We start from the raw sequence: 6,388 nt of genomic DNA, 5'->3' as shown, positions 1-6,388 counted from the left end.
TTCTTTTTTTTAATAAGTCAACTTCTTTAATTTGACGAGCAAGAAGGAAATAATAGACATCAAAATTAGAATACTCTGTTATCATCAAATATCACTTTGGTTAAAATTACTCTTAGCTTAAAAACTTTTCTGTTTAGAAAAATGTGTATACATCATGCGAACTGTCCCATCATTCTCAGCTTCTGAACCATTATTCATCACCAATGTCTTATTTGTTAATTATTTCTGTACAAATTTTTTTTCTGCTTGTAGATGACGACCACTTTTTCATCCCCTTGATCGCCGTTCGATTTCCCCAATCCGGTTGCTTAGAAAATAAAGAGAAACGTTAATGGGTGGAGCATAAGGTTGGCCGTTCACTTTCTTGTTTTGTACACTTAGCGAAGAACAGTTGAAAAATGACCTTGTTTTATTTATTTATAACAAAAAACAAACCAAAGGACACTGCGATAGGCATTCCCCACCTCTTCCAAAGAGTATATAAAGAGCTCAAAGTGAAGCAGGGATTGTTAATCTTCAGCAGTAAGACTAGCAACTCGACACCATGCAGTTCTTCGTAAGTATAAATTTCTCATATTCCATGTCTTTGATGCTTTAACCCACTGGAAAAATCCTCTTTCTGTGTAACTTAATAGAAATACATTTAAGATGGATTAATTGAACATTTAATAATTATTTTCAGTTTGCCCTTCTTCTGTTGGCCCTCGTGGTGGCCACCCTAGCAGTATATCCCTACGATCTCTATGGCTATGGATATTATGGCTACACTCCTGCGGCCTATGCTGGATATTATGGTGCCTACGGCCCCTTTGGTTACTACTGGAAGTAGTAAGTGGCTAGAATTCTTCGATTGATTTCATTTTTCTCTGATATAAATGATATTGGATACAAAATACGAATTATCTAATCCAGAATTGAAAATCAGAGATAAAAATAAAAACTGTTATTCAAAAATTAAGCATCTTTGCATTATAATTTAACATTTTAAAATATGGCAAGTATGGAATTTATTTAAAAGAATAAATCATTTAGAAATACAGCAAAATCTTGACAAGTTCAGTCTTTTAATCCCCACTTTTGCTTAATCCTAACACGTATCAATTATTCATTACTCAAATGATAGTAAGATGATATATATTTATCAAATAATTTATTTGGTTTATTTATTTAACAATAACTGATTTATTAAATTATTTATAACTCATTTATAAATTGTTTATAAATTAATTATTTATTTATAAACAATTATTTATGAAATAAATTTTAAAAAATTAATTTGTGTATGAAATAAAACACAAATAAATAATATATTTAACTTATCGTGTTTATAGGAATAAAATCGAAATATGTAGTGAAGATTTATTAATTTTGTTTCCCGTTTCTTACAGGAACCTTCGAAATTCTCTTCTTCAACCCTCCCGACAACTGACCTTTCAAGGAAGACATCAAATTCTTTCAGCTACATTCTTCGGTCCTACACCTATTCCCCTGATGCCCTCTTCCCTTCTCTTTCTCAATAAACTACTTTAAAGTTCTTCATACGTCTTTGTGTTATTTTTATACCAACTCACATATCAAAGAGAATTCAGTACAAGGTTAAACTACAATACTGTTGTTTATCGATTGAGCAATTTCATTGGTATAAACGTTTGTCTTCTAAGAATCACTAAAACGTTCTAAACGTTAATAGAATTGTGTTTGTTTAGTAACACATTTTTTGGTAACCCAGTGTATTCGGTAACAAAGCGTATAGGCTTAAATTAGTTACCCATAATGAGTGGCACTTTCAAGCAGTGTGCAATAAACAGTGGCTGTACTGGTTCCATTAGTAAGGTTAATGCTGAAAAGGATTATCAACTCCACAAGGTTGTTGTACTTGGATTTTCTGGTGCAATGGCTACTTGGGCCATATTGCACCTATCAGGTAGTTATTAGTTGTGTTGGCAGCTATGGACGAAGTTAAAAACGGTTATATAAATCTATTTGTTTCAGGAAAGAGAAAAATTCTGTAAAGTTTGATTTTTCGTCTTTGATGTGGCCAAGTGACAATTCCTGCAAGTTTGTAACAGATGCGAATGAAATTAGACGGGAGTTGTTTTACAAGGCACATTCAACAAGTCTGTGTTTTACTGTGAGTGGTCTGTGGCAGTGCGAACATTGTGGAGGGTCATTGCCTGATAATAGGAACAAATGTGTCCGATGAGTGTGGCCTATTCGGGCACTGGCCAGGACTACCTCTTCTTATCTGTTTGTAAGGAAGCTGGAAGCCCATAATTGTGAAACAGGTTTAATTTCAAAGGTTTAGTTTATATCTATAAAGGTTGATGGACACTCCCACTGGGGAATATTCATCGACCTTTATAGATATTTCGTATATGCATTGCGGAGGATGCTTGGCAGGATTTGATTTGATTTGATTTGATTTGATTTGGTTTTTTTATGGCGCATTGGCAGCTAAGGCCATAATGCGCCAAGTCAAATTTTAAAACGCTACTAAACATTTTGGTAGCCAAAGCTACCACGTCAAGTAATAAATCATTGTCAAAAGATGTATAGTAAAAGTATAATAAGTGCAAACCTTAGATTCTTTTATAAAAAATAATAGACTGTAAAAAGTTAAAAACGTCAGACATATTGTCTCTGTCACCTATAATGTGACTGAGTGTAAATGGCTCAGTCACATTAGTAAAAACGGTAAAATACAAACGTCGCGCTTCTATAAAATCAGGACATTCTATTAAAATATGACTAACGGTTAAAATAACATTACATATCTCGCACATAGGTGGGTCATCCGCCCTCAGCAAGTAGGAATGGGTTAGATGACTATGACCTATGCGGAGCCGAGCAAGAACAACTTCCTCTCTTCGGACCCTGCGTAGACTGGACTGCCATTGCGCAATTACAGGCTTAATGCGATGTAATTTATTTGTGGCCTGTCCGTGCCAAGAATCTTGCCATTGGGAGAGTAATTTAGAACGTATTATTTGCCTGTAGTCTGTATAGGGGACTGACAGGCAATGATTATCCAGGGAAATGGCTGATTTAGCAGCGGCATCAGCCGATTCATTTCCCCGGATCCCAATGTGGCTTGGGATCCAGCAAAAGCGAATATCATATTCCAATTCTATGAGAGAAAAAAGAATCTGCCGGATCCTGGACAGGATCGGATGAGGATTAAAACTCACCGATACCAGAGCCTGTAACGCGCTTGATGAATCGCAATAAATCATATACCTCTGGTAGTCGCAATTTTTAATGTGATCTAGGGCTGTTTCTATTGCATGCAACTCTGCAGTATAAATGCTAGTTTCTTGTGGGATCTTATAGGATATTGTTTTGTGAGGGAACACAACAGCAGATCCCACATGACATTCTAACTTTGAGCCATCTGTATAGATTGGCAGAAAGTCAGAATACTGCTGTCGATGTACTGCAAAGAGTTGCTGGTAGACAGATGGCGGTGTAGTAGCCTTCTCCCAGATCTTAAGGGAGAAGTCGCAAGTTGGAAAATGAGCATGCCAGGGTGGAAAGAATTGCCTTGGTGACTGGGCAACATTGTCTACCGTCAAGTTCAGCTCATTCAGCAGCCCTTGAATGCGAATACCAAAAGGTTTGTTGGCAGTTTGTGGGATGATCGGGCAGGGATTTTAATTTGAATGCATACTGTAAGGACAACTGCTTACGTCGAAGAGACAGAGATGGTTCATTTGCTTCGACGTAAAGGCTTTGGACAGGAGATGTGCGAAATGCTCCAGTGGCTGTCCGGATGGCTTGATGGTGGTTGTTGTTGTTGTTGTTGTTGTAGTTAAGTTTAACGACACATAGGCTGCTGGGGCCATATTGTGTCTTTCTAATGGTGGATATGAAACGATACCTATATTTTATGGTATATTCCTATCTGATTTAAGTAAGTAAATAGTTCCTTTTTATTAGGATCATCTCCCAGGATCTGCATTAAATTTACTGATGACTGTGTATTAGAAATTGACTTAAAGATGCTTAAGCGGATGGTTTGAAAGTGGGGACAGTCCACTAGCAAATGGCGAATGGTCAGTTGAACTTGGCATGATGTGCATTGGGGAGCACTGTCATTATTTAATAGATACAGGTGAGTGAGGTGTGTATGCCCAATCCTTAGCCTTCCTAAAATTGTTTCTTCTCGTCTATTTTTCCGGAAACTGGAGAGCCACAGTTTTGGTTCTGGTTTTATTTTGTATAGTTTGTTTCCTGGATAACCTCTCCAGATCAGTGACCATCTATTGTAACATGCTTTACGAATGATATGTTTGAAATCGGAGTACGGAACTTGACAATTCTGTAAAATATTGGTATCTGGTTGTTTGGCTGCAAGATCTGCTCTTTCATTACCTGCTATACCAGAATGCCCTGGTATCCAGCAGAATGTCACAGTTTGGTTGGTCTCATTGCACACAAGTAATTTGGAATGGATTTGTTTGATAACAGGGTGAGAGGAGGTGCTATTGCTATTTATGGCAGAGACAGCACTGAGGGAGTCAGTGTATATTAAGGCAGAAGAAATCAGAAGTTGAGTAATGTGATCTAGGGCCAAGTTAATAGCATAAAGCTCTGCAGTGAAGATACTGCATTCTACAGGTAATGAGATAGAAGTAGTGAATGAAGGGAAGATTGCCGCAGCGCCTACTTGGGTCTCAGTTTTTGATCCATCAGTATAGATCTTACAGGCCTGTGAATTAGAAGCAGAATGAGTTTCATGTAATTGTGCGATATTGAAGGGAGACAAGGTTTTCTTTCCCCACTGTTGGAAATAATCATCATAAATTGCACGGATATTTGTCCACGGTGGATCAGGCGGTGTTATGTCCTCATATATATTGCCGATTTCAATATTCCACGTTTGAGTTAGTTCTTTAAGTCTAAGTGCAGCAGGTCTGTTTTCATTTGGTTTGCTGTTGAAGAATGACTCCCATTCGGTATTGTATAGACATCTCCAATTCGGGTGAGAGGGAAGACTGCGGATTTTTGCGGCATACATCAAAAGCAATGTTTTCCTCCGAAGATGTAAGGGAGGTTCGTGGGCTTCAATGTAAAGGCTCTGAACTGGGGAGGTTCTGAAAGCCCCTAGAGAAACTCTCAGAGCACTGTGCTGGATCGTGTTCAATCGCTCTAAAATAGTTTTCCTAGCAGAGTCATACACTGGGGAGCCATAGTCTAAACGGGACCTGATGAGAGCTCGATAGAGATGGATCAGGGTATGCCGATCAGCGCCCCAGGACATAGATGACACACACCGGAGGATATTCAATTTCTTCAAGCAGATGGTCTGAAGGTAGGTCACATGTGCTTGAAAGTTTAGTTTCCTATCTAGCACTAGGCCAAGAAAACGGACAGTGTGAGTAAGAGGTATTGGCATGTTATTAATCTTTAGCTCAGGATCAGGATGAAGTGATCGTAGTTTGCAGAAGTGTGTAGTGGTGGATTTCTGTTCAGCAAGACGATATCCATTGCATAAGGTCCAGGTTTCTATTTTGTATAGAGCATTTTGCAACTGTCTTTCGATAGTATTCATACTTTGTGATTGGCAGGATATAGTGAGGTCATCTGCATACATATAAATTTGAATGGTTTTTGGAAGATCTTCCAATATTTTGTTGACTCGAATCGCAAATAGGGTAGCACTCAGTATTGAACCCTGCGGGACACCCTCTTCTTGAGTGTGAGTTGCTGACAGCTCGTTTTTATATCGGACTTGAAAAGTGCGTAATTTTAAAAAGTTCTGAATGATTTGAGGAAGATAGCCTCTCAGCCCCAACTGATGCATATCTTTAGTAATGCCATAGCGCCAGGTAGTATCGAATGCTTTGTGAATATCTAGGTTGACCATCACTAGGTGCTGTTTCATGACGAAGGCATTTCGTATGTTGCATTCAAATTTTACAAGTAAATCTAGGGTGGATCTGTTTTTACGGAAGCCATATTGGTGATCAGAGAGAAGATGCTGGGAATCTAGAAACCAGGTGAGCCTCTTATGTACCATCCTTTCAAAGATTTTGCCTAAACAGCTTGTTAATGATATCGGTCTGTAGTTCTGGACCAGAGTGGGATCTTTGCCTGGTTTTGGAATAGCACAAATATAGGAATGCCGCCAGGACAGAGGATAAGTATTTTCTGAAAAGATACGGTTAAAGAATATTAATAATATGCCAAGGTCAGATTCACATAGATGCTGCAACATACTGTAGTGAATACCGTCTGGTCCTGCTGCACTATTTGACGATTTGCTTAAGCATTCCTTCAGCTCGACGAGAGTAAAAGGCTGGTTATAAGGGAGTGATAGTCTAGTTTGAAAATTTAATTTTTGACGTTCTTCATTAGTTTTAATGCGTTGGAAGGATGTCACATAAGA

General features: G+C 38.2%; 1 long non-coding RNA gene across 1 annotated transcript; it reads left to right on the top strand.

Annotated features, from left to right (window-relative positions):
- Positions 1-430: 430 nt before the first annotated feature.
- Positions 431-1,537, top strand: LOC150078890 (uncharacterized). The gene is made up of 3 exons (XR_016547537.1): positions 431-556; positions 683-828; positions 1,389-1,537. It is a non-coding gene; the product is annotated as an uncharacterized LOC150078890 (long non-coding RNA).
- Positions 1,538-6,388: the final 4,851 nt, after the last annotated feature.

This window comes from Mastigoproctus giganteus, chromosome 10 (genome assembly GCF_048544385.1).
Source record: "Mastigoproctus giganteus isolate SK-2022 chromosome 10, ASM4854438v1, whole genome shotgun sequence".
Lineage (NCBI taxonomy): Eukaryota > Metazoa > Arthropoda > Arachnida > Uropygi > Thelyphonidae > Mastigoproctus > Mastigoproctus giganteus.
Note: the sequence above shows the minus strand (reverse complement) of the source record. Positions and strands in the feature narration are given on the sequence as shown.